This window comes from Mirounga leonina, unplaced genomic scaffold (assembly GCF_011800145.1).
Source record: "Mirounga leonina isolate KUSES-001 unplaced genomic scaffold, KU_Mleo_1.0 Mir_168, whole genome shotgun sequence".
Taxonomy (NCBI): domain Eukaryota; kingdom Metazoa; phylum Chordata; class Mammalia; order Carnivora; family Phocidae; genus Mirounga; species Mirounga leonina.
In genome coordinates, this window is record NW_023270426.1 from 2,268,714 (window position 1) to 2,277,582 (window position 8,869).

At 47.9% G+C, this 8,869-nt stretch overlaps 1 long non-coding RNA gene across 1 annotated transcript; it reads right to left on the reverse strand.

Annotated features, from left to right (window-relative positions):
* Positions 1 to 1,405: 1,405 nt before the first annotated feature.
* Positions 1,406 to 3,089, reverse strand: LOC118016539. The gene is made up of 2 exons (XR_004680851.1): positions 2,336 to 3,089; positions 1,406 to 1,754 (listed from the first exon to the last, which is right to left on the reverse strand). It is a non-coding gene; the product is annotated as an uncharacterized LOC118016539 (long non-coding RNA).
* Positions 3,090 to 8,869: the final 5,780 nt, after the last annotated feature.

Below are 8,869 nucleotides of genomic sequence, written 5' to 3' on the forward strand. Positions count from 1 at the left end.
CAATGTTAGACCCCTGTCTCATAGCATACAAAGAAATAAATCTCGGATTAAAAGGTTAAATGCCAAAAACAAAATTATAAAAAGAGAATGAGATATCTTCTCATTCTGAGCATGAAACAGGTCTATACAATATTTTTACATGAAAAAGGAAAATGGTAGTACAGTATAATTAGGATGGTTATGGTTTGTGGTTTTTTGTTTGCTTTTTAGAGAAGGAGGTAGGGGAGTGGCAGAGGGAGGGGGAGAGAGAGAATCTTAAGCAGGCTCCACACCCAGCATGGAAACCAGAGTTGGGGCTCAATCTCACAATCCTGAGACCATGACCTGAGCTGAAATCAAGAGTCAGTGGCCCAACCCACTGAGCCACCCAGGTGCCCCAATTCTGGCTTTGTTTTTTTTTTAAGTAGATACACATGTGAGTGAGTTTGTGTGTGCATGTGAATGTCTATGTGTGCACTTGTGTGAATGTGGATGTGGAGGAGTGTGTGTGTGAGTGTGCATGTGTGTTTGTGTGTGTGTATACAGATGAGAGTATATGAGTATGAATGACAATGTGTGTGAGTGTGTGGGTATGTGAGTGTGTTAATAACAGTGACTAGATTTTGGTGGTGGTGATAATGGGGGAGTTTATAGTTCTCAAAAATGTGGCAAAGTTGGAATGATTATTACTTTCATTTTCGCCTATCATTTTCCCAATAAAAAATGTGAAAAGAAAAAAATTTAAAATATTTAAAAGTTTCCATCCTAACCTTTGAATCTCTCTGTCTATTACTTAGCAGGGAATTTGTAAAAACTGTGCTCATATGTAAAGGCTAGAAGACGAAGTGCATACATCTGCTACAACTACTTTGATCTTTTTTTAAAAATAAATTTCCTTTGGGGGCGCCTGGGTGGCTCAGTTAGGGTCTGCCTTCGGCTCAGGTCATGATCCCAGGGTCCTGGGATCGAGCCCTGCATCGGGCTCCCTGCTCAGCGGGGAGCCTGCTTCTCCCTCTCCCTCTGCCTGCCTCTCTGCCTACTTGTTCTCTCTATCTCTCTGTCAAATAAATAAATAAAAATCTTTAAAAAAAATAAATAAATTTCCTTTGTAAATAGGAAATGTTCCCTTTAAGCAACATTTCTTGAATGATTATAACTTGCAGGACATAGGACTACATATATCATGGAATTTCTCCGAACACAGTGGAAGTTTTCTGAGTAAAATTGCAAGCCAAACTAAAAGAGGGAAACGCTCCTTCTAGATCTTGCTAGCAAATAACTTCAGAACTCCAAAGCAATAATGGCAATTTTTTTTCAATGGACTCCTGTACTGTGGAGAAACTGAAAATACTGAGATGGCACGAATAGCACCCCTATATCCTATCAGTTGTAAGAACTGCAAAGAAAAAAGATGCACTGGCAGAAATTTTTCTGGAAGCATTTATTAAAAATAAATCCCGTTTGCCCTGGTCGTTTCTTTAAGCCGCAATAGTAAAGGTCGTTCTTTCTCTCCGTGTAACCCAGGTAGCAGATCAAGAAAATCGAGGTGAAAGCAATAGAAAAACAACACCCAAACAAGAATAGAGGCTTTATATCATCTTGGACAACCGGCATGAACATCTGAGACCTTGAGGAACACGGAGGCTCTATCTTGACCTCTGTTTCGCACCTCAGATCCCTGCCATCTCTTGCCACCATTTATTCCAAGACATCCTGGAGTCCTGCTTTACGCCAGGCACGGTGTTGGGCACCGAGGATGTGACAACGTCAAGTCGCTGTTAGCAGAGGGAGTGGGGGAGACGGGTAAGCGGCGGGCAATTCCAATTCAGAACTCCACATGCCCGCTGGGAGCCCGGAGCTCAGGCTGCGTCCCAAAGCCATCCGGAGTCGCCCCAGGCGTGAGGAGCCACACAGGGCGCAGAAGAGCAACAGAATCTAAAAGCATCTTGACTTGCAAAGTGAATACGCATTAAGACCACTGAGGCAGCAAAGAGCGCAGGTGGGCTTGCGGAGGTGGGCCAAGCCCCGGGATTCACAGACCGCAGGAGGGCTTCAGCAGGCCGGCTGGGATCCGCCCCTCCCCGGCCCCGCCCCTCCCCGGCCCCGCCCCCGGCCCCGCCCCCGGCTCCGCCCCCGCCCCGGCTCCTCCCCGCCCCCGGCCCCGCTCTCCGGCCCTGCCTAGTGATTACTACATCCCACTGTCGCGCGTCCTGCCACCGCCTTCCGGACGCTGCTGTAGCAGTGTGCGCAGCTGAGCTCTGCCGGAGACACCCCCGCATGCCGCCCCCCACTGCTCCTACCCCTCAGCCCTCAAGGGAGGGGACACTTCTTTCCCGCCCGTCTTTTCTATGCTCACCCGTCCCTTCCCTTCATTCTCCGCACACAGATGTCCGGGCAGGAGCGTTTCAGGAATCTGCACCTAACATTCAGAGGTGACGGTCTGGAAGTACAATCCACAGAACAGAGTCCAGGAAGTGCCGGGACCCAGATCCGCCCGCAGGGTCGCTTCCGTCCCTCTCCCTCCTGATGCCGCGCCTGCTGCCATCGAGGCAGGGAAGTGATCCAAGCCTCTCTTGACTCAGAGCCCGGGAGGCAGTGTCTTCGCTTATTTTGCTCAAGTACCCTAAGAGAGGAACGGCCATCAGTCCTGGTTCACACCTGATGCGCCGGTGTAATTATTAATAGGTCCCCCCTTTCAGTCCCCAAACAGACCTCGTCTGGGATGTTCAGTCCCATGGTCACCTCGCCTGGGAATAAATAACCTGCTCCAGGACTGACAGTGAGAATATCCATTCCTTCTGTGCAAATCCCACCCCCGGCCCCAGGGGACCCAACAATACTTAGCCTCCAATTGTCTGAAAGCAGTACTTCTACCAAAGTCTGGCTCGTTCTGTCTTGAGATCATGTGTGGGACCTCGGCAGTCCAATCCAGGGTGCACTGTGGCTAGATCAATACTGTCCCTCTTCAGTGAGAGGCACGCCCTCGGCTACTTAGCAGTCCAAATGAAGTTCAAGAGTGGGCTTGTTCCATGCCATTCACACCAGGGTACAAGCCAGGCGCCCACAGGACAGTTCATCCAGCACGTTCACCTTCGATGACAGGAGCCCCGTGTGTTAGAGGACTGAGCAACTTTAGAATATATGCAAACAACTGAACATGCGAACGAACCTCTGACCTAGCTACCAGCTTTATTGGGAGAGGAGTATAAATGCCAGCTCAGAAGTAGGAATCCCTCTGTCTTAACACTGGGGCGCGCACGGCCTTATCCAAAGGCTATCCGATCAGCAAGCTTAGGCTACCTGCATGGAGGGGATACATGTCAGATCAGTGAAGAAATTGGGCTTTTGGACCCCGCCCCCCCGCCACTTCCCCCAACCCCGTCACCCTCCAACCCAATCAGACGGAATCAGGATGTTAACGGTGGGGGCTGTATAAGCTGGCCCAGGAGCCCAGCCGCTCTGGGCTCTATTTGACGTGGGTTTTTTTTTTTTTTTTTTTTAAGATTTTATTTATTTTGACAGAGAGAGAGACAGCGAGAGAGGGAACACAAGCAGGGGGGAATGGAAGAGGGAGAAGCAGGCTTCTCACCGAGCAGGGAGCCCGATGCGGGGCTCGATCCCAGGACCCCAGGATCACGACCTGAGCCGAAGGCAGACGCCCAAAGACTGAGCCACCCAGGCGCCCCTCGCTACTCATTTCAATGCAGTTATTGATTCTGCGCCTGCTTTCAGAGCCTCCCGGCACGTGAGATGATTATTGCACAAGGAACACCGATTCTGTCTGGGCTGCCCGAGTGCCTGGCAGGCTGCAAGTGGCTAAGTGTTCAAGACAAGCCGGCATTCAGCTCCTGCCAGATTTACAAACTGCGAGGCCAGCCTCGCGTGGCACACAGCTACCCCGTGGGCGTGAGACACTCCAGCTTCCCCATATGTCTGTGTCTATATGGAGTGTCTCGGTTTCTAAATTGAGGCAGAAAATGTAGACCTGAGTTCTAATTCTAAGCTTTTCTTCTAAGGAGCTCACATCCACTCCGGGGGCCTCGGTACCCTCCACTGGAAAGTAGAGAGGTGGGGCTAGGAAGCCACCGACCTCCCCCCTTCTGCTCTGACATTCTGTTGGACCTCGCTTCCGGTGTCAGTTGCCTGCTGGTTGTTAGACCTCAACAACTATTCTCTGGGCCTCAGTTTCCCCATTTGCAAAAGCGGTACGGTGGCACCCCATGCCATAAGCGTCTCACGAGGAGGTTGTGGGTTCTGAGTGGGACGGGGTACATGAAAACATGCAGCGCATGATGGCATACAGTAGGAGCTCAATAAATGTGACTTTGCACGGCCTCCCAGGTTCTCCATCTGTGAAAGCTGAATGACACTTGCCTCGCCTATCTTTGTGAAAATTTAAATGAGCTCTAGAACGAGATGCAAAGCGCTGGGGATTAAGAAAAGCATAGGAAAATAGCAGGAATAATGATCGCGCCGAAGTGGGCTGAGATCAGAGTTGAAGACATAGCGGGTAGCGGATCTGATGCGCCTGGTTGATTTATTAACCCAACTAAAACCATACATAGAGACGTCTGCTGAAACCCCTGGCCTTGTCCCAGATCGCACTGAGAGAGGGAAGGCAGAGGAGGACTCTGGGGGGTTCCAGGGCTCGCTGGACCCCTCGCTGGACCCTGAAGCCACGCCATGCGCGCGGAGCGGGGGGGGGGTTGGCGATGGTGAGAGTGGCTGTTGGGGGCGGGGAGGCAGTGAGCCAGAGCAGAGGGGTTATTTCAGAATGGCTCACTAGGGCTTACAGAGTACGTTGGCTCTTTCTAGCAGGAAGGGGCTGAGCTGGAGGGAAGTTTGCTTCCCCCCCTTATGAAAAAGGGTAATTTTGCCTAGAAGGAGAATCACCACAATAAATAGAGAGTCTGCTTCCGGTTAGGCTGAAAGCTCAGACTGAGGCTGGTCTTCTCCTGGTGGCCCCAAGGGAAGCTGGAGCATGGGCTGGTCAGAGAGATAAAGCTCCAGCCAGGAAACTGGACTTTGCTACCGGTTGTTTTTGCTAACATTTGAAATGAAAAATCTCAAACACACGGCAGAGTTGAAAGCACTTTGTAGCAGACGCCTGGATTCCTTCATGATCGTTCGACTATACTTTCTGTATCACATCTATCCTCCATGTTAATTTCGGGGCATTTCAGAGTAACCTCCAGGCCTCAGTACAGTCTCCCTAAATGTAGCAGGCATATGGTTAACTAGAGCTCCATGGTTTTCCCTTACAGATCTTTCCTTCCCATGTAAAACGTATGTGCCACGAAATGCTCAAACACTAGGTCTACAGGTGCTGTGTTTTGACAAATGCATGAACCTGTGTAACCCAAACCCCTGTCAAGATACAGAACAACCCCAATCACCCCCAAGGTTGGCTACAGATGTGTTACATGACCTCGGACAGGAGTCTCATTTAACTTTGATTCCAGGAGGTCCCAAACTTTTCTGATCATAGAACCACTTTTCCAAGGGCCAAGTTCAAAAATTCGATCTTAAACAATTAAGCCTAGATGGAACACGGAATATTATTTAGTTCAAGTCCCCTGTGTTACAGTTAAGGAAACCTGAGAACCATAGATGTTATTTATCCTAGGTCCCTAAGCACAGTTACAACAGGAAATTGATATCTATTGAACAACTGCTCTAAACCAGGAAATGTACTAGGAGATATATATGGGAACCCTTACCACAGCCTGCCTCTTGCAGGGTCGTTGTAAAGATGAAAGACAACTGTGTATGTTGAGTGCTGGCATTGTGCCTAGCACAGAGAGGACACCAGAAGTCATCGGTGATTTTCTCCTTGGTTCCTCACTAACATTTTTACATGTTCACATGGCTAAGACATCATGTGTACACGCTTCATTTCATTCTGTTATTGCAGTAACCCTGTGAAGTAGGTAGGAGAGGTATTTTTATTCATGCTTTACAGATTAAATGGCTTGTCCCTGATTATTATTAGTAAATGATGGGGGCACCAGGACTTAAACTCAGTCTTCTGAGACCAAATAATTTCAGCAGGGAGATTTAGGAGCTTTGTCCATGTTCCTCCCAGGCCATCTGGGACTAGAGTGGAAGGGCAATTTGGAAATGTTAAGAAGGATATATTTGGTTCAGTGACAGCCACCCAACTTGAATTGGCTAAAGAAGAAAAGGAAATCTATTGGCTCCTATAATAGAAAATCTCTACCTGACCCCCTCTGTCTCTCCCCCACACTCTCTCCAATTTCCTCTTGCCCTGGCTCCATTCTCAGGCAACAACACCCCCATGGAGGCAAGATGGCCACCACAAGGGCTTGGTTTATATCCATTCAGGTTAGCAATCTCAAAAGAAAGAAAGAACTTCCTTTTGCGATGTCAGGCAAAAATCGAAAGAGTGGGTTTATTTTACTACCTTGTTTCATGTCCCCATTCTTGAAACAATTTTTTTTTTTTTTTAAAGTTTGGAGTCTGTTGACTGGCCACCATGTCACAGGGGGTGGGTCAGCTCCTCCCATAGTCTGAAAGGGAGAGAAGGATGGTGCTCTCTGGGAAAATCAATGTGCTGTTATCAAAGGAAAGGGAAAATGGATTATAAATGCCTGGCAGCAAAATTTAGTTAATAAAAATAAGTTTAACAAAACTAATGGGTCACCTGGGTGAACTTAAATTGTTGAAAGTGGGTTCACCAGTGCTGCCCTGGAGCTTTCTACACCCAGTCTTTCTGAGATTTTCATGGCAGTTTCCTTACATAGGCACGATTGATTGCACTGTTGGTGATCGAACACTGTCTCCGCCCCTGGAGAGTGTAGGGTGGGGTGCCGTTGAGGGGGCTGAACATTCCAACCCTCGAATCACCTGTTTGGTCTTCCTGGCATTAGCCCCCACCCTGAAGCTGCTCAGGCCCCCCTCACTCCTCAAGAGTCACGCGTTAGCACATTCTCAGACAAGGTTGAAAGGATCTCACTGTGAAAACAAAAGACACTCCTAACACAAGGTCGGGCTGAAATTCCTGCCACTAAGAAAATGTTAAAGAGTGCCCCTATTTTCTACTAGAATCAAGATTTGGAGTTGTTAGCAGGTCAATGCATTCGTGTGACGTCCTTCCCAGGAAACCTACCTGATTTCTGACAGAAATTCTCAGTGCTTAAGCCCAGAGATCCAACAGATGCATGAGTCCACTCCAACCCCTTCCCAGGAAGCCCCCCAAGAAACTATGGTCTGTTCCCCCTTCCCCGAGGATGACAGGTATTGTGCCCTGCTCCCTTGTAGTGCTCCCTTACTTCCCACACAGATTTTTGGGCCTCGGTGAAATAAAAAATGACTCCCTTTTGGACAGGAGGGGGTTGTTTGTTTTGCATTTTTTCCAAAGGAATCACCATTGTGGCAGCCATTTTGAATGCCAGACTCACATGGGCCTTCTCATCATGGTCATTCCCACTGCGATGCGGCATGAGAGGTAGGATGTAAAAAGACATCGGCCCACAGCTTCTCTTTTTCTAAGCACAGATGACAGAAGTCAGAAAAAGTTGTGGCAAAAACTGGAAGAAGTCAGCAAAGCCTTCCATTTTGGCTCCCATCCCATAGCCTTTCCCTTCCCCTTTGACAGGTTTCCAATGACTTCCTCCTTTCTAACCCCCTCGCTGGAAGCAACACAGAAAGGGGCAGGGATAGGAAGGACATGACAGAAGACAGAACCCAGGGACACTCGGGAGTTGAGAAGTGAGAATCAGGACAAGACACTTTGGAGTCAGCTAATGTTGATAGGGATCAAACACGAAAATGGGATCAGAGACAATTACTGAAGAGCAAATCACAGATTCTTCAAAACTCAGCAAGTGGCAAGAGAAGAACCAAAGATGCAGTTTGGTCAGATAAGATTATTACTAATTAGAGAATCATCTTGTTCTCTAATCCCAACACAGACCCCACGTCACTGCCACCCCCATTCCTCCCAGCCACCATCCCCCAGACTCACCATGCTCACTCTTGCTCTACCTCCTTCAGTCCCTCTAATGACAGCCAGGGGGTACTTCTGAAGACATAAACTGAGTCATGTCACCCCCTTGCTTAAATGACAATTTCCAAGTACAATTAGAATAAAACCCAAAATCCTGGTCATGACCTCAAAAGCCCCATATCATCTAGCCTCTGCCAACTCCTCAACCTGATACCTAATCACTCTCTCTCTTACAGAGCATAGGCCACCAAGGTTTACTTTCAGTTTCTAGAGGTACCAGGAAACTGCCCCAGGACCTTAACTCATGTTGTTACCACTTCCTGGAAAACTGTCCCTGCTCTCCCCTACACTGACCCTGTTCACTGATAAGACCTCACAGTACTTTGTTAATGCCTCCTTCTTGATATAAATTAAGTTCCCTGTCTCTGGGGACCCTATGCTTTCCATCTGTTTGTTACTTACATATGAATATGTATGCTTATTTGTTTAAAGTCTGTCTCTCACACCAGAGTAGAAGCACCGTGAAGGCTGAGACCATATTGCTTTTGTTCATTATCATATCCCCAGTTCCAAGCATAATACCTGGCATACAGAAACACACTACAAATATTTGTTGAATGAATAATGAATAAATGAGCTGCTGTATACTCATTGCTCCAAGAACCTACATCCACAAACTCCATTAGGTGGACATTCCCTTCTCCTGCCCAAGTCATGTTCCTTCTCCTAAGGCACTAACCAGTTTCTCCCAAGTTATGGCTATATTTTTCCTCCCCCCGCATTAGACTATAAACATCTGTAGGGCATATTTGTTCACCTCTTTGCAGCCCCTATAATGTCTAGCACATGCCTTGCATTCTTTTTTTTTTTTTTTTAAGATTTTATTTATTTATTTGAGACAGAGAGAATGAGAGAGAGCAC